Raw genomic sequence first — 18761 nt, 5'->3', positions numbered from 1 at the left:
CAGGGGCAGAGTGATTGTTTTCAAAAAATTAATAAGTACTGATAAAAGTAAACTGGATGGATATCACCTGATGTTTGTTGTCGGATGAATGCGGATACTGGGAATCAAAGACATAGCAAATATCTGATGTGGTCGTAGCACCATAACCCCTTTCTCTTTTAAACAAAATAACTGCAGCACCACGCCCCTTTCGAATAATGGATAATGGAGTAATAGCTGATGATTTGACTTTGGTCTTCACACACAAAGCAGCAGCGGTAGATCAATCCTTGCCTCGGGACTTGACTCCCTTGTGGGCGACAGGTAACCTCGTCGCTGCATATGGAGCAGCAGTTGCAACGCGTCGGAACAGCAGGGACGTCTACAGCCCTTAGGGATTTTCACCGCGTAAAACAGACCAAAAGATGTGGCTAGAACAACTCGGCGAATCCTGACTTGATGGTGACTCAGAGCAGTTAGCAGCAGATATTTTCCGGGCTGCCGTGTGCACACACACTTTTGCACGGAGCAGAACAGTGGCAGGTGGGTCCAATCCGGGTTGGAAACGGAGAGAGATCGGGCGGCTCTTGGACTAATCCGGACCGTTTTTTACTCCCTTCACGTAATTGGTCAACTCCCCTCGTGACTTGCTAAAATACTGGATTGCCTTGGACCCTCAGTTTGGCCTTGCCTTGGGAACGTACGGCAGCTGGTAGGATTAGTAATTTAATTGCGAAAAAACGGAACCCTAGTCCTTAGACAACTCGAGGGCGCACGACTTCACAGTTCCAACTTGACAGCAGTTGTCGCTCGGAACTTGACGATCCGGCGAAATTGGTTTCAGCGGAAAACGCTGGTCTTCGACGATTTTTCTATCCAATCGCTGATCCAGACAAATGACGCTTGATTTCTTTTGAACCCGAATCTCGTGATCCCAGATCCAAAGTTGAATAGAAAATTTAATTCACCCCGCAATTGCCCAGATCTGACTTAAACTGCTGATAAAGAACATAGCCCATGTAGACTTCTTCCAGACTAGCTTTCCCTTATTAGAAAAGCTGTGAACCTCTCGATCCTTGAAAAAAGTTCCCTTCAAGAACTCAACACCACCGTGCGCCCTCGCCCCATGGTGGGCGCCAACTGTCGTGGAATTGTCACGGCAGATGTCCTAGGGTGAGGACTTAGTCGTGAGGCCAGCGCATCTATGTAGTAGCTTGAGAGGGGTTGAGCGGAATCGAGAGACGCAACACAAGACGAGGATTTAGACAGCTTCGGGCCCCGGGAAACATCATCTGGTAATAACCCTACATGCTGTTTGAGGCTAGATCTCATTACGCTCATGAGGGAGTCGCCGTAAACCGGCTCTCCTCTAATTGTGTCTAGCCCTAGAGATTATTGATTGTTGCCTGTCCCTTCTTTGGGGAGCCCTGCCCCTCCTTATATATGTTGAAGGGGCGGGCTATATGTGGAGTCCTATTAGGATTAGGACTAGTCTATATCTAATACAAACCGGATACAAGTCCAGGTCTTAACTCCTTGTAAAACAAATATTCCTCACGCCTTTCCTCTTAAACCAGCCCACCATAGTATGAACCAGCCTTCATGAACCACCCGTTGGGCCACCGGGTCTTGTCGCTCTTCTGATCTGCCTGCCGGATTACCAATGAATCGTAAACCGCCCGGTCCAAACGGGTCGCCAGTGAATCGCCGAGTGTTAGTGGGGTCTCAAATAAACCGCCCAGTCCGGCCGGGTTATACTTCCGGCCGGTTTACGCCGCGGGGTATATCCCCGACAACCTCCGACAGGCTTCATGTGATACGAAGGCATTCTTGGTGACAAGATTGCGAATGCAATTAACATCCACCAAGAGGCTCTTCATCTAACGCTTTAGCCAGTCATGATGCTTATCCTGTTTCTGATGCAAGGCCACGAGAAGCTCTCGGTCATTGAGAATGCGAGATCGCTTCCGAGGCCTTTGAGAAATAGTGCTTTCAGTGGCTTCAGTGGTTGCACGATGAGGCGCACGAGTGATACCAGCCAGAGGATAAACACGAGTTGCAGCAAGAACTCCTTCAATGGGTTGCGTGAAGCTTTGGCGATTGACATTGTGAAGATATATTGGCTCCTTGGCAGGTTCAGGGTCGATGGCTTCGACAGACATATCAACCTCTAGCAATAAGATAAGATGGTTGCGCGGAAGGCTGATAGTTGACAGAAGAGTGAAGCTTGATTAAGCGCATTACCCATGGAGCATAAAACTTCAGGCCAAATAGATCAATTCCTGATGCAGCAAGTTGCCTGATGAAGAAATCTTGAGCATTGAAGCTGATGCCATTGAGGATATAGAAAACCAATGTCTTCATTGAGCCTTCAAGCTTGGCTGCAGGAGAGTGTCCTTTGACATGCCATAGAGTTCGTCGTATAATATGATAAATGGTGTGGGGCAGATACTCTAGATCTTCGACAAAGAATTCCTTTGGATATTCAGCATCTCATGGCAGTGGCTTCATCATGCTGAGCATCTGCCTCATGTTGGGCTCAGGCTTCTGAAATATGCTCTCCAATGCATTGCGGTGAAGCTGACAACCAGGTTCATAGAGTTCACCTCGAGTGGGCAGGGAAGTAAGCTCAATGATATCTTGGGCTTTGGCTTCATGGTGTACATCACCTGTCATCCACTCAAGGACCCAAGTCTTCGGATCCCTGTTGTAGCCGCCAATGTGAAGAGTGGCATAGAATTGTAGCAGAAGCTCCTCAGTCCAATGCTCTTTATCAGTGACAAACTGCAGAAGTCCAGCATCTCTGAAGCAGTCTAGAGATTCTTCCAAGCAGGGCAGACCAGCAATGGCTTCACAATCCAGACGCATGTGAGGAAAGATTCGCCCTTGATTGTATAAGATGCATGAGTAATAGCAGCGCTGCTGATAGCTCCAGAAGCGATTAGATGAGATGCTTGGCCTTGAGTAAGGGTTCTTTGCACTGTCAAAGAAGGTATTGTGAGCCCTGAAGCTGTTGACATTGAATGATCCTGGGGAAGTTGCAGCACCGGGAAATCTTGGCAGTCGGGGCTTTGGCTTCTGGACCTGAGGCATGTGCTCCACATGGTAGTCAAATTATGGTCCGGGAGCAGGCGGAGGAACCAGAACTGGCCATCGAACAGTGACAAGCTGGCCACGATCAAATGCTTGCTCAATGGTGTGCGGCCTTGGAGGCGGTACAGGAGCATTGGCATTGACATGGGCTTCAAATGGCACATTAGCTTCAAGTGCAACATTAGCTTCAGGCACCATAGTCACTTCACGCGCCACATTAGCTTCAGCCATGACAACGTCATTGGCTTCAGTAGTATTGTTGGTGGCCGCCTCAGTGTTTTCAACCTCCACTTGAGTAGCTGGAGGGTCGGGCACAGACTCGTTCTCCTCGAGAACATTTTCTTGAGTGGTGGGGGTGTGGCAACTCTCTCTTCTTCATGACGCAGTTTTTGGTTGTCATCGGCTGATGCAGCCGGAATGTCTTCAGCAGCTTTTGCTTCAGACACAGAGACGTTCGCAGTTGGAGTGGCGTCAGGAAACACTTGACGTGCTACTGAGTTGTGTTGCACGTCTCCTTCTGGAACGCTCGGCATGGCGACCTGTGGCCTAGGGCCTTTGCGAAGCCTGCGGAATGCGGGCGACGCCTTTGGAGATGGGGTGGTCTGCACCATGTAATTGTCATCGTCAAGTACCGGAGTGGTGACTTGAGGAGGGGGAGTACTAGGTGTGTCTTGGCTTGGTGTGTCTTGTTGGGGGTGATCGGCCCACGATGCATCCTAAGCGATTGGCGTCAAGGGACGACCAATGCTGATGAGTTTGCTGTTCGTGAGAACAGACGATGATACAGATTGGTGCTCGATCTGAGGAAGGACTTCATCATCTACTACATTGTCGTGATGACCAATGTCTTCAGCTGTGATGGGGTCAACAGCTGGAATGTCTTCAGCTTCAGGAGCCTCTGAGGAAGCAGGCTCATGAAGTACTAGCTGACGCTCTTGGTTTGCGGATGCAGGACGAGCAACTGAGATGGGCTCGACAACAAGTGGCTCTGTGGCAGCAGTACGATTTTTCCGCGAAGAATTTGTCTTCGGCTTCTTGGTCGGTGGAGCATCATCAGTGGCATTCTTGTTCTTGCGCTTTTTGGCTTCGGCCTCAGTTGCCCTTGTCTTCTTCAGTTCTGAAGCGGTTGTGGGGACCTTAGGCTTCGAGTCTGTCATGCTGGCAGGGAAGACAATGCGAGGTGCTTCCCGCCCTGATGCTTCAGCTTGGGCCACAACAGGCTTCTTCTGTTTGGCAGCCATCTTGGGGTCGATGCCAGGACGCCCAAGTGCCTTGCGCTTTTCAGCCTCATTATGAACTTGAACACATTTACTTGCAGAGAGTTTCATCCGCTCTCTTGATCCTTTTGCTTCTTCAAGTTTCTTGTGAAAATGCTCCTTGAGGTCATGCAGCATCTGCTTGAAGCTTTGAACATCAGCCACACTGAGCTTGGACATGTTCCTCTTGAATTGAGCTTTATCATGGTCAATCTTGTTCTTCAGTTCGACGATCTTCTGAGCCAAAGCCAGCTCATTAGCAATGGCTCCGTCGAAAGAGACACTGATGCCAATTGGAAGCTGAAGATCATCGATGCTGAGGCTTGGGTTGTCAAACCATTCATCAATGAAGTTATTCAAAATATCCACATCAAAGAGGGGCAGATCGTTGAAGATCTCCGCCTCTTGCTTGCTCTTTATCAGTAGCTCAAGAGCACCATCACCAAGATCTTCGTCGCTTGACAGATCAATGGCTTCATCTTCGTTTCTCAGAACGGCGGCTGGGGTCAGTTCTTGCCCGGAACTCTTGATGGGCGTCTTCTTCTTGGGCTTCTCCGTCTTCTTGGAGACACGAGAAAGATCTTCAGACTGCACACTGGGGAGTGCAGTGGCCAGTGGCTTCGCACGCGAAGCTTTTGGTGTGGTAGGGGGCTTTGAAGCCTTTGTTCTCTTCTGCTTTTGCGGCTTAGGTGGAGCTGGCGCTTCATTAGAATCTGCATCATCAGCAGAGTGCTCCACTGCTGCCCCTTGAACAGCAATGTGAGTGAGGAGGCCTTCGAGGTTGTAGAAGGGCTCGATGACATTTGGTTCAGCATCACGAGTGCCATCAGCCCTTGGAGCAGATGGACCAGGGTTGAAGTCAAGGCCAAATGCTTTCTTGTTCTTTGTAGCAGAATCCTTGGCAAACTTATAGTTGTGCTTGAACAGATTGTCATCGCGATACCATAGCAGAGAGGATGGGTCGGCATTCTCGGGCTGTGGTCCTCGGACCATGCAAGGATAGAAGCCTTGAGCAATGGCTTCAGACTTGGACTTGGGTTGAAGATTTTTGTAGAGAATATCTCCCCACGGTTGCTTGATGGCATTCTTCTCCGCATACTCAGCCGTGATGAATTTGTACTTGAACCATTCCTCTGCCCAATATATTTGAACCCATTGGATTCGAATCTTGTGTTCGCCATAGGTTTCTTCAGGATCTGTCTTGTACATTTCATATAGATCAGGTGGCAAATCTTTGGATGTATTCCCACGGCGCTGTCTACCGCCCTTTCTAGCTGTCTTCTCAGTGGCGATTAAGTTCAAACTGAATGGCTTCAAAACTGTCAAAGGCTTCCGTCTGCTGATCAGACAGGAACTGGCTTCAAGAGAATTGATGTGACGCTGTAAGAATTCTGCAAATGAATGCAGACTATGAGAACCAAGGGATTCTCCCATGGACATGTACCTGTGACAGCATTAGAGGTGCGAGGGAAGGGAAGAGGTCATATGCATTCTGAGAAGATTTTGAAGATAAATCAGTTTGAAGACATTGACCTCATAGCGCGAAGACATTCACTTATATGGTGAGAGTTGGTTCCAGATTTGTACGAATCCAAGAATAAGTACAAGTGAGGAATCTAACTAGTTGTGAAGCATAAGTGAATATGCTAGGCATGATATGAGATTCAGAACAAGATAGATCCAGATATGGAAGTCAAGAAACTACTTTTGGTGAAAGTAGATGGATCTGATGGATCAAAAAGGCAGTAAAAGTAAGACATAATTACCACACGAAGAACTGCTAGACGAAGATGAGAGGGAGGCCGAGCAGTTCAATCTCCCGTGCCCTAACTTGGCGACGGAAGACACCTACGGCGGCGGCGGAGAGGACGAAGTCCGCGGCCGGCATGAGGACGGTGTCGAAGAGGTCGCGGCAGCTAAGCGCTTCTTCTCCGGCGTCGACGCGAGATAGCGGAGGCGCTAGGGTTTGTGCGAGGTGGCGAGGTGGAAGAGGAGATTGTGACCGCGGTGAGTTGAGAATTTATAAGGAAAGGGACAGCACAGCGCAATTACGCAGGTGCCCCTGGCGGTTCACATCTGAAGGACACGTGGCAAACATGCAACACATTGGAAGTTGTTCCATGTTCCCACGCACGTCTGGACTGTCGGGTGGTCGTTCCGGCTTCTCCAGGTTTCAGGCAGTAAAGATATAGCATTAAAACAGATTCAAATTTTGTCTCTTTATCTTCTGCTGACAAGGACGCAGAGAAGACATTCGACAATTTCAATAGAATGCATATGATTTGGATAGATAGAATTTGAGGTAGAAGCACAGAAGGGGTTAGGGTCCGATCACATTCACTTAGATCAAAAGATTCAAGCATGAAGACATAACTATAAGTGAATGCTGCAGAGGACAGAACACAACTATATGTATATATTTGAATAAGACCAAATCAACATGTGAAGATAAACATGAAGTTAAATCAATGTTGACGACAAACCAAATGCGAAGCCTTTGCAAATGTGATGCCAAATGAAACACTTCAAACAAAGGTTTGGTGGTGGCGTTACCCACCGTATAGGAAGTATTAGACCCAGACACGGCGCACAATTATCGTGGCACTCCGAAGTCAAATTCCGCGTTAATGTATTCACACTTAGAGTGTATGTCTTCATTGATTGAAGATATACGTTACCTCGTGTGTTGCACATCTAAGTCATCAACATGCATAAGTGTTAGGATGTGTGTCCAATTACAGGACATTTGAGGATTCTAAGATATTTAGCTCACACCGCAACTTGCAAAACCTTTTCTCATCCAAGGGCTTTGTGAAGATATCTGTCAATTGCTCTTTAGTGTTGACGTGAATGATATCAATATCTTCCTTCATGACGTGATCTCTGAGAAAGTGATGACGAATTTCAATGTGCTTTGTCTTCGAGTGCTGAACTGGGTTGTTGGCAATCTTGATGGCTCTTTCATTGTCGCGGTAGAGAGGCACTTGCTTCAGATGGATGCCATAGTCCTTGAGAGTTTGCTTCATCCACAGAAGCTGAGCACAACAAGATCCAGCAGCAATGTATTCAGATTCAGCAGTGGAGAGAGACACACAGTTTTGCTTCTTTGAAGACCAACAGACAAGTGATCATCCCAGAAAGTGACATGTGCCTGATGTAGACTTGCGATCAACCTTGTCACCAGCATAATCAGCATCTGAGAATCCAACTAGATCAAACTCTGAGCCCTTTGGATACCATAATCCTAGCGTTGGGGTGTAAGCCAAATATCGAAGAATTCGCTTCACAGCTAAGTGATGCGATTCCTTCGGTGCCGCTTGGAATCGGGAACACATGCAAACACTAAGCATTATATCTGGCCTAGATGCACATAAATAAAGTAAAGAACCAATCATGGAGCGGTATACCTTTTGATCGAACTCTTTACCATTGGCATCGGGACTCAGATGACTTTTGGTTGGCATTGGCGTCGTGCATCCTTTGCAATCTTGCATTCCAAACTTCTTCAGACAATCTTTGAGATATTTCTCTTGAAATATGAAGATGTTGTTGCTCTGCTGACGGATTTGAAGACCAAGGAAGAACTTCAGCTCACCCATCATGGACATCTGATATTGCTCTTGCATCATGTGTCCAAACTCATCACTGTATCTCTTGTCAGTGCAGCCGGAGATAATGCCATCCACATAGATTTGGCACACAAACAGTTCTCCATCATACGTCTTCGTGAAGAGTGTAGGATCTAGAGAACCAGGTTTGAAACCTTTGCTCTTCAGGAAGTCTTTGAGTGTGTCATACCAAACACGAGGGGCTTGTTTGAGGCCATACAGTGCCTTGTTGAGCTTGTATACCATATCAGGATGTTTTGGATCTTCAAAGCCAGGTGGTTGTGCAACATACACTTCTTCTTCAATCTTGCCATTGAGAAAGGCACTCTTCACATCCATTTGATACAAAAGGATGTTGTGATGGTTGGCATAGGCTAGTAGTATGCGAAAGGCTTCAAGCCTAGCCACGGGAGCAAATGTTTCATCGAAGTCAATCCCTTCAACTTGAGTGTATCCTTGAGCACCGAGACGAGCCTTGTTTCTGACAACTTGACCATGCTCATCTTGTTTGTTGCGATAGATCCATTTGGTGCCTGTGATATTGTGCTTGCGAGGGTCAGGATGCTTGACCAATTCCCACACATTGTTCAGCTCGAACTGTTGAAGCTCTTCTTGCATGGCTTGAATCCATTCAGGTTCCATGAAGGCTTCAGCAACTTTCTTGGGTTCAGATATTGAGACAAATGCAAAGTGCCCACAGAAATTTGCTAGCTGTGTTGCTCTTGAACGAGTGAGTGGACCAGGTGCATTGATGCTATCAATTATCTTCTCAATCTGTACTTCATTTGCAACACGAGGATGAACTGGACGAAGATTTTGCTCTTGTTGATCATTGTCTTCATCTTGGGCATTGGCTTCAGGCTGAGCAGTGTCTTCGGGTTGATTAGGTGCAGAAATGATAAGTTCCTCTTCAGCCTGTGCCTCTGAAGGTATGATTTCTCCAGTTCCCATGAGCTTAATCGATTCACTAGGAGGGACTTCATCTAGCACATTTGGCAGGTGCTCTCTTTGCGTGTCGTTAGTCTCATCCAACCGCACATCCACAGTTTCAACCACTTCATAGTGAAAGAGGTTGGAAGACTATGTACGAGTGCGAATCCTTTCCGTAACCAAGCATAAAACCTTCACGTGCTTTCGGTGCAAATTTTGAAGTGTGATGTGGATCCTTGATCCAACACCTGGCACCAAATACTCTAAAGTAACTGATGTTTGGCTTATTACCAGTCGGGAGCTCATAGGATGTCTTCTTCAGAAGCTTGTGAAGATAAACACGGTTGATGACATGGCATGCAGTATCAATGGCTTTGGGCCAGAACTTCCTTGGAGTCTTGTATTCATCAAGCATCGTCCGAGCCATCTCAATGAGTGTCCTATTCTTGCGCTCCATGATGCCATTCTGCTGAAGTGTGTATGGAGCAGAGAACTCATGAGTGATACCCAATGTATCAAGATAAGTGTCGAGGCCTATGTTCTTGAACTCTGTGCCGTTGTCACTTCTGATGTGCTTAATCTTGATGCCATAGTTCGTCATGGCACGATTGGCGAAGCGTCTGAAGACGAAGACATCCTGCACTTCATTCTTGTAGAGGATTATATGCACCCATGTATATCTTGAATAATCATCAACAATGACGAAACCATAGAGGCAAGCAGTGGTAGTAAGAGTAGAGTAGTGAGTAGGGCCAAATAAGTCCATGTGAAGCAGCTCGAAGGGTTGAGATGTCGTCATGATTGTCTTCGAGGGATGCTTGGCCCTTGTCATCTTTCCAGCTTCGCAGGCACCACATAGATTATCTTTCTTGAACTTGACTCCCTCGATGCCCACGACGTGTTTCTTCTTCGTGAGAGTGTACAAGTTCCTCATGCCAGCATGCCCTAGCCTCCGATGCCAGAGCCAGCACTCTGAAGCTTTTGCTAGAAGACATACGGCCAACTGTGGTCCTGCTGAGAAATCTACCATATACAGATCATCTTTCCGATACCCTTCAAAGACTAGAGACTTGTCAGATTCCATTAGAACAAGGCAACGATATTTTCCAAATATCACAATCATGTTTAAATCACAAAGCATTGAGACAGACATTAAGTTGAAACCAAGGGATTCAACAAGCATCACTTTATCCATGTGCTGATCCTTTGAGATTGCAACTCTACCTAGACCCAATACCTTGCTTTTACCAGTGTCAGCAAATGTGATGTGACTCTTGTCAGATGGACATAAGGTTGAGTCCATGAGAAGACTTCGATCACCAGTCATGTGATCAGTGCATCCACTGTCCATAATCCATTCTGAAGCATGTGGTGTCATACCCTACAGTGCAGTTAGGGGATAGGCTTCACCAAGGGTATTGTGAAGCATAAACATTTGTCGGACAAGCGGATTATGAAAGCTCAGATCAAGGTTAGGACTGATAGGATTATCGGCAAGCGATTCAGGAACAAAATACATAGTAAGACCATTTGGGCATTTTATCTTGCACCCCACAAGATGTTTTAGGTCCCCAGCATAAACATCAGACGCCTTTGATTTCCGGCTGGAGACCTTTTCCTGCAAAAGAGAGTTAAGTTTTCTTAACCACCCACATTTTCAGGGGTGGCTTCGAAGCAATGAGTCTAAGTGCAGCATCTGAGAACTTCGGCTTTGGATCCCTAGCAAATAGCCTTGTAGGAGGTGAATAATACTCATATGAATAGGCAGAATAGTTCTTAGTCTTATGAACATAGCGGTTTGATGAAACACGCTCATATTCATTAGTCTGAGTATGATTTCCCTGCAAAACATTGGCGTTAGGGTGACTCTGGTGAGTCCTCTGTCTGTATGAAGCCTTTGGACCATATGAAGCTTTTGCTCTAGGGTTTGTCTTCTTCCCTGGTGGTGTCATGATGACATTCACAGGAAGATTCTCAAGACACCTTTTGGGCACCCAGATCTTCTTCATGGGTGGTCCGTTCGTGCAGTTAGTACCAATATACCTCGCAAACACTTCACCCTTTTGATTCTTAAACAGTTTATAGTTTGCATCAAAGGATTCATCAATGACAATCGGGTTAGCACAAGTGAAGCCAGATAAGGTGGATGGATCCACTGAAGGTCCCTTTGCAGCAACCCATGTGGTTTTGGGGTACTGCTCAGGCTTCCAGTAAGAACCATCAACATTCATTTCCTCTCGAACCCAACACCCTCTTTCCTAGGGTTTCGGTTCAAAATCTGCTTTTTGAGGACATCACATAGTGTTTGATGCCCTTTGAGACTTTTGTACATCCCTGTCTCAAGCAATGTCTTCAGCCTGGCATTTTCATCAACAATAGTAGTGATATCCTCAGCAGAGGGGTTAGTTACCACATCAGCAGTTGAAGATATTGTAACAGTAGCAGCAGTGGAACATTCAGCAACAGAAGTAGCGTTATCATGCTCAAGGCATTTTAGACATGGTGGTTCAAATCCTTCCTGAGCGGGACTGATCTGTTAAGCGCGAAGTGACTCGTTCTCTTTTTGAAGATCTTCATGAGCCGCTCTCAATTTCTCAAGTTCTTGCTTCCTTTGAAGATAATCGTAGGAAAGCTTTTCATGAGTTGTTGAGAGCGTTTCATGACGATTTTCAAGTTCCTCGTACTTAACATGAAGATTTTTTATGTCTTCAATTAAGGACTGAGATCGGGTCATTTCCGCGTCCAACATGTCATCGCTTTTGTCTAGCAATTTTAGCAAGTGTTTTGTAGCTAGGTTTGGATTCACAATCAGAGTCATCTTCACTTGATGTTTGAAAGTAAGCATCGCGTGAGTTTACCTTGGCACCACGTGCCATGAAGCAGTAGGTGGGGGCAGAGTCGTCCTTGTCATTAGCATCAGCGTTGATAACGGAGCCATTGTCTTCAGTGTTGAAGATGGACTTGGCAACGTAGGCTGTGGCTAGATCCAGACTTGCAACGCCAGAGTCGGACTCCTCCTCAGACTCCACCTCTGCCTCCTCAGAAGCAGACTCCTCCTCTGAATCCATATCCTTGCCAACAAAAGCACGAGCCTTGCCAGATGAGCTCTTCTTGTGTGATGAAGACTTGGACGAAGACTTGGAAGAAGACTTTTAGGAGTTCTTCTTTTTCTTGTCATCAGAATCATATTCCTTGCTATTCTTCTTCTTCTTGTTCTCATTCTCCCATTGAGGACACTCAGAGATGTAGTGACCAGGTTTCTTGCACTTGTGGCATGTTCTCTTCTTGTAGTCATGAGTAGAAGCTTCATCATTTCTCGAGCTGGATATTGAAGACTTTCTGAAGCCTTTCTTCTTGGTGAATTTCTGGAACTTCTTCACAAGCATAGCAAGCTCCTTTCCAATGTCTTCAAGATCCCCAGAACTATAGTCAGATTCTTCTTCAGATGAGGAAACAACCTTTCCTTCAAAGCGTGAGTATGTCCATAGCTAGGACCATAGATATCTCTTTTCTCAGATAACTGGAACTCATGTGTGTTGAGCCTCTCAAGTATGTCAGACGGATCGAGAGTCTTGAAGTCAGGGCGTTCTTGAATCATCAGGGCTAGGGTGTCAAACAAGCTGTCAAGTGATCTCAGGAGTGTCTTTACGATTTCATGCTTGGTGATCTCAGTGGCACCAAGAGCATGAAGCTCATTTGTGATATCAGTGAGGCGATCAAACGTGAGCTGGACGTTCTCATTGTCATTTCTCTTGAAGCGGTTGAAGAGGTTGCGGAGAACACTGATCCTTGAGTCTCTCTGGGTTGAGACGCCTTCGTTGACCTTGGAGAGCCAGTCCCAGACTAGCTTCGAGGTTTCTAGAGCACTCACATGGCCATACTGTCCTTTGGTCAGATGACCACAGATGATGTTCTTTGTAGTAGAATCCAGTTGAATGGACTTCTTGACATCAGCAGGGGTGACACCTTCACCGGCCTTGGGAACACTGTTCTTGACGACATACCAGAGGTCGACATCACTGGCTTCAAGATGCATGCGCATCTTATTCTTCCGGTAGGGGTAATCAGTGCCATCGAAGACAGGGCACACAGCGGAGACTTTGATTATCCCTGCAGTCGGCATAGCTAAAACTCTAGGTGGTTAAACCGAATCACACAGAACAAGGGAGCACCTTGCTCCGATACCAATTGAAAGTGCTAGTTATCGACTAGAGGGGGGTGAATAGGCGATTTTTATGAAAGTCTTCAAAACATGGGGGCTTTGAAGACAAACGATAGAAATGAACCTATAGATATGCAGCGGAAGGTAGACTACACTAGACAGGCCATAGTCAAGTAAGTAATGAAGTGAAAGTACAAAGACTATAAGCAGCTAGGTAGTATAGATCAGGATGGAAGATAGTATGAAGCCAAACAACAATAGTCGTCACACAGTGAAGTCAATCAGATAAAGCAAGCAGGCAATGACTTCACGAAGACAAACTGTAAGTAAAGAGAGGGAGAAGATAGAACCAGCAGCTTGGAGAGGACAGGGATTTGTTGGACCAGTTCCAGTTGCTATGACAACTGTACGTCTAGTTAGGGAGGCTGAGATTCAACTCAGAAGACCGCGTCTTCACCTTATTCCCCTTGAGCTAAGGACACTTAGTCCTCGCCCAATCACTCTGGTAAGTCTTCAAGGTAGACTTCCAAACCTTCATAGACTTCGTTCACCGGCAATCCACAATGACTCTTGGATGCTCAGAACGCGATGCCTAACCAGCTGGAGGATTCACAATCCTCAAGTGTATTAAGTCTTCAGATCACGCAGACAGAAAGACTTCAGTGATGCCTAACACTCTTTGGCTCTGGGTGTTTTGGGCTTTGTCCTCGCAAGGATCTCTCTCTCAAATGCTTCGGAGGTGGGTTGCTCTCGAACGACAAAAGCCGTGCACTAACTCTGAGCAGCCACCAATTTATGGTGTAGGGGGTGGGCTATTTATAGCCAGGAGGCAACCCGACCTGATTTATCCGAAATGACCCTGGGTCACTAAGGAACTGACACGTGTCCAACGGTCAGATTTCAAACACACACGGCAGCTTGACTTGGGCTACAAGTAAAGCTGACTCATCCAGCTCTGGATAAGATTTGCTCTCATTGTCTTCGCTCAAAGACATAGGATTTGGTTGAGCATCACTTCAGTCACTTTGACTTTGTTCACTTGGGCCTCACTTAACAGTACGGTGGTTCCTATGACTCAACAAAGAAGAAAAGGAAACTACGAAACAACTATGTCTTCGCACTCCATAGTCTTCATGCGATGTCTTCTCATGTCATAGTCTTCATTGTGAATATCTTCACAGACAACCATTGTCTTCAATGTCTTCACACATTTTTAGGGGTCATCTCCGGTAGGTAAACCGAATCAATGAGGGACTACTACCTGTGTTATCCTGCAATTCTCACAAACACATTAGTCCCTCAACCAGGTTTGTCGTCAATACTCCAAAACCAACTAGGGGTGGCACTAGATGCACTTACAGTGGGTACATCTATGAGGACCGAAGACAATATGAGATAACGGTGATCCATTAAACTTAATGCTTGGTTCCGGCCTAAGGACTTTTAATTGTGGAGACGGCCACTCCGTGGCAACGGCGAAGCAGAACCATAGAATGAAATGTAACCCCCGCGAGGAGGAGTTCCATAACCTTAGGGTGATTCGCCTACCGAACAAACATGTCGAACACTATATTCATGATACAAGGTAACTGATATTACCGTCGCACTGGCACACTCGATGTACCATGAATTGAATTCTCTCCGCGCCTAACTTCTCCATTGCAGGAAAAACAACCTTACTTTCTGTTTTATTTATGTTATTATTTTTAAGTGTTCTTATTTCCGTTGCCGCAAACCCATCTTATTTACTACTCTGGTTTATTTGGCTCTTGGGACAGTATCAGTGTTTGTAGATCACAAGCAGTTACTTCATATAAGAACTATGACAACTTGTGTGTGACAGAAACGCTACTTATAAATACTCTCATCCACTCATCGTTGGGACGATTTCTAATTGGGATACTTATGTGAGAGTGCTACACCCTCCTGTATGTCTTGCAAGCCATCATTAAGTACTTTTGTGTGATTTATAGTACTTTCTGCATACCATCTACCATATTGCGCTAATCGTACTAAGTATTTTGTTTTTAAAACGCCGTTTGGATCGAAATTGTGTTGTTAAGTACTAGTAACAACATTTATTTAGTTCAAGTCGATGTTTGCGAGTACTTCTATTTATTGTTTGAAGTCGTTAAACTTCATTACTATGATTCTTATTTACTTGCATTGCCCCAAGTAATAACCAAATGCAGCAGAGCAAATTTTGCTACATAACTTGTGCTTACAATTAGCAGTGTTTGCCTGGAAGTTGAAACGTTACTAGAGGTGATCAACTTAGGGGTGTGCAAGCTCAAACGTTGTTGATGTCGTGCCTATTAGCAACATTTGAGCGACGCGTAGCTAGCGAGCACATATTAGCAGTGTTTGGCGCGAACGTTGCAAGTAACCTGTTACCAGCAGCGTGGTAGTAGCAGCGCTCCGACCGAACGCTGCTAGAAGGCACTCTCGAACGCTGCTAGTGAGGGAGTTCTGTACTAGTGCACTCTCAAGAACATTATCTAGGATTTCACCTTGTGGATTTTACGGTTTAAGAACCCTTGTAAAAAAGGTGGCCGCTATGTCTTGCTAGCACTAGTGTCTACCTCACCTCGCGTTGTAGCGCCCTCATGTAAAACTTGCCCTTGGACCCTTCGAGTGATGCTTTCATGTGGGGATCCTCCCCCACCCCACCCGAGGTGATTGTTTTAAAAAGATGGTTCTTTGGGAGGGAGCAACATTTGTGTTGGATGATTTGGAAGTAAAGAAGTGCAGTCCAGGACAGTACCTAATGATCCTTATCTGATGACTAGATGACCCGTTGCGCCATTGGCACACCAACTATAGTCCGGAAGTTAAATGAACTATTTGAAACACAAAATAAAAGTTAAGCGAACTATGTAAAACATAAAATGGAAATTAAGTGAACTATTTGAAGAGACCAACTGTAGCCATCGGCGCAAAGACCAACTACAGCCAAGAATGGTCTGCATGTGATTATATTCACATTATTTTTGTACCTACCCTGTATATTTACCAATGGCAGACAATGGTGATCGTTGCCCATATCCTTCTTTGGCTGGCCAGGACAATCTAACAGTCGGGTGGATAGAAAGACCGACCCCCCCCCCATGGTACATGACCTGAACCATCGGAACCGGAGACTCCTACTCGGAATAACTCAGGCGACTTGGGACCATTCGGGTAGACCAAAAAGTACAAATACCAGGCAGACATCCGAGAGCATGGCATTCGGCCAAGGGGACACAACGGCAAGAGGCCGTCGCACAACCCGACAGCCACTTGGTAGCAACAAAACAGTCTGACAGGATGCAACCGACGCGCACGTCGAGACGGGGGCTCGCGCATAAACTGAATGACATCTTACATACTGAAGTTGAAGCATGTGTGCAGGCAATACACCAAGCTCAATCTATTGACATCGGCCAAGTCATGGTGGAAATGGGTGTGTTGCTCCTCGCCTGGCATTAACTCATCAAGCTATGACCTATTTCCACCATGAATGGTGTGATGTTCCGAGAGATTAAAGCTTTTACTTCTTTGGATTTTAGCCCTTTTGATATTGCTCATTGCCCTCAGACATGTAATTAGGTCACAGACACTTTATCAATGTTTGAGTCGAAGACGAAGCATGCACCCCAGCCCTATGGCTGTTGCTCCTACCTTTGCCTAGTGTTTCGTTGCCAGCGATTCTGCTCGGCACGTTGAGTAATGGAACGAAATGTCCAAGTTCAAAAAACAAAACAAAACAAAAAATCACGGTCACCCTTAACGCCCTCTTCTCTTTCTGTTTCCCCACCTACCCTGTTGTGCCAGGCCTACATTTGAGAACGTTGCCGCGACATTCAAATCTACGATTTTTTGTAACTACAGCAAAAATATTTTTATAACAGGGCGACAAGTGTTTTTTTTTTGTTATAGAAAACGACAGGGGTAACAAAACGACGGCCTAATTATCCCTGAAAGCTGGGTGGGCCAGGCGATTCGGTTTGTCTTGCTCTCGTGGGCCGATAGGATAAAAAGAAGCTTCGCTTTAGCGCTGGCTAGCTGGGCCCTGGCCGGCAGCATGGCGCGGCCCTCCTCACGACGCACCCCGGCCCCAGCTACGCTGATCGACCAGCTCAGCTCGCGCCGCCGGGAAAACCGCATTCCGTTCTGGCTCATTCAGCATTGGCTAACCAAGCAACACCTCCCTCTCGTCCGCGGGCTCGCCGGTCGCCGTCACGCACGGCCGGAGATTCCGGACTCGGCCGGCAGGCCGGCCAGTGCTCGACCCCCTGCCCACGTACATTTGTCTGCGGTCATCGCAGATACTTGCCTTTATACCTCATCCGTTAATTAAGTTTAGAAATGATTTTACATAAAATAAAAGAAATCACAGTGACATTAGAGCATCTCCAACATGGACCCTCGAACCTCCTGCATTCATCCGGACCGCTCGGTTCAGACAACTCAAACCATCCAACGGAGTCCCGCATCTGTCCACGGACCAGTCCAAACTTCCGTTTTCCCGCAATCCGGAACCAAATAGAAGGGCTTTGCAGGAGTCCGGACACCAGCTGCATAGGACTCCAACACCCCAGCCCACCCAAAACTGAGGCGGAGCCCGCGCACTTGGAGCTAGCTAGCTGTAATGTTTTTCACGGCAAAATCACTCTTTCTCAACCCTCTTCTCTGCAATCCCGCCGCTCTCCACCTCCAATTCGGTTTTCTTTTCGTTGCAGTTGCTGCATGGAGGAACGTTACGAAAAACTGCCGGAGTCAGTGGTGGAGCATCCGGCAAAGGCGGCCGCTCGCAATATCAACTCGGCGACACGACAAGATCGTCAGCTCACGCAGAAGGCAAAGGCGACGCCGCTCAAGTAGAAGGCCGGCGGAGGTGGTGGTCGTGGAGGGGGGCGTGTAGGGGTGGACGTGGTGCCTGTGGCGGTTGTGGTGCAGGGCGGGGCCAGGGACGTGGGGTGCCACCATCGTGTTGTCCATGCAGACGCCGTCCTGGCCGGAGCAATACATGATCCCTAGTTCTACGTCGCCCAGTAGCTCGGTAAGCAGCACGTGCTTTTTCTGCGTCGACATCAACGCGGTGTCGCTTTTCTCGGAGTCTACATCGTCGCAGCTGGTCCTGTCGTGGGCGTCGGGCGTGGAGCAACCCGTTGCCTGCACGCATCGCCGGTATGCCTTAAGCGGGTGAGCCGGCATAGAACGACCCGGACAGACGCTATGTGATCGGGCGCTTTTGAATTTTAAATTGACAGAACCTGGGTGGACATTTAGGTATAGCTTTGGATGGCCGACTCCCGCAACCGTGTCTACGGACTGGTCCCAGCAATGCGCGGACGGATACGGTTTCTGATTTGGAGGTCAGTGTTGGAGATGCCCTTACTCATTTGACGTCATTTGTCCCAAAAGTTTGACATATTGCCACCAAGCTTTTTCTGTCAGCGCAAACACATGCTATACGTAGTACTGGTTTTTTTAGAAATGGAATATACGTAGTACTGGTAGTACGTAGCTAGGTGAGTGACGTTTATTACTCTACCTATATATTTTCTCTCGCGCGCGATCTTTAGCTTCATGGCACATATGGATTTTGTCACGTCTTGTTCTAATCCCGTACCAGACAGGTGAGTGACGTTTATTACTCTACATATATGCCTGCCTCACCTTAGCCAGCTCGATGATTGATGATCGATCACGATGACTAATAATCTGCTCGCATCACCGCCAGATTGCCGT

Source organism: Triticum aestivum, chromosome 3D (genome assembly GCF_018294505.1).
Source record: "Triticum aestivum cultivar Chinese Spring chromosome 3D, IWGSC CS RefSeq v2.1, whole genome shotgun sequence".
Classification (NCBI taxonomy): Eukaryota; Viridiplantae; Streptophyta; class Magnoliopsida; order Poales; family Poaceae; genus Triticum; species Triticum aestivum.
Note: the sequence above shows the minus strand (reverse complement) of the source record.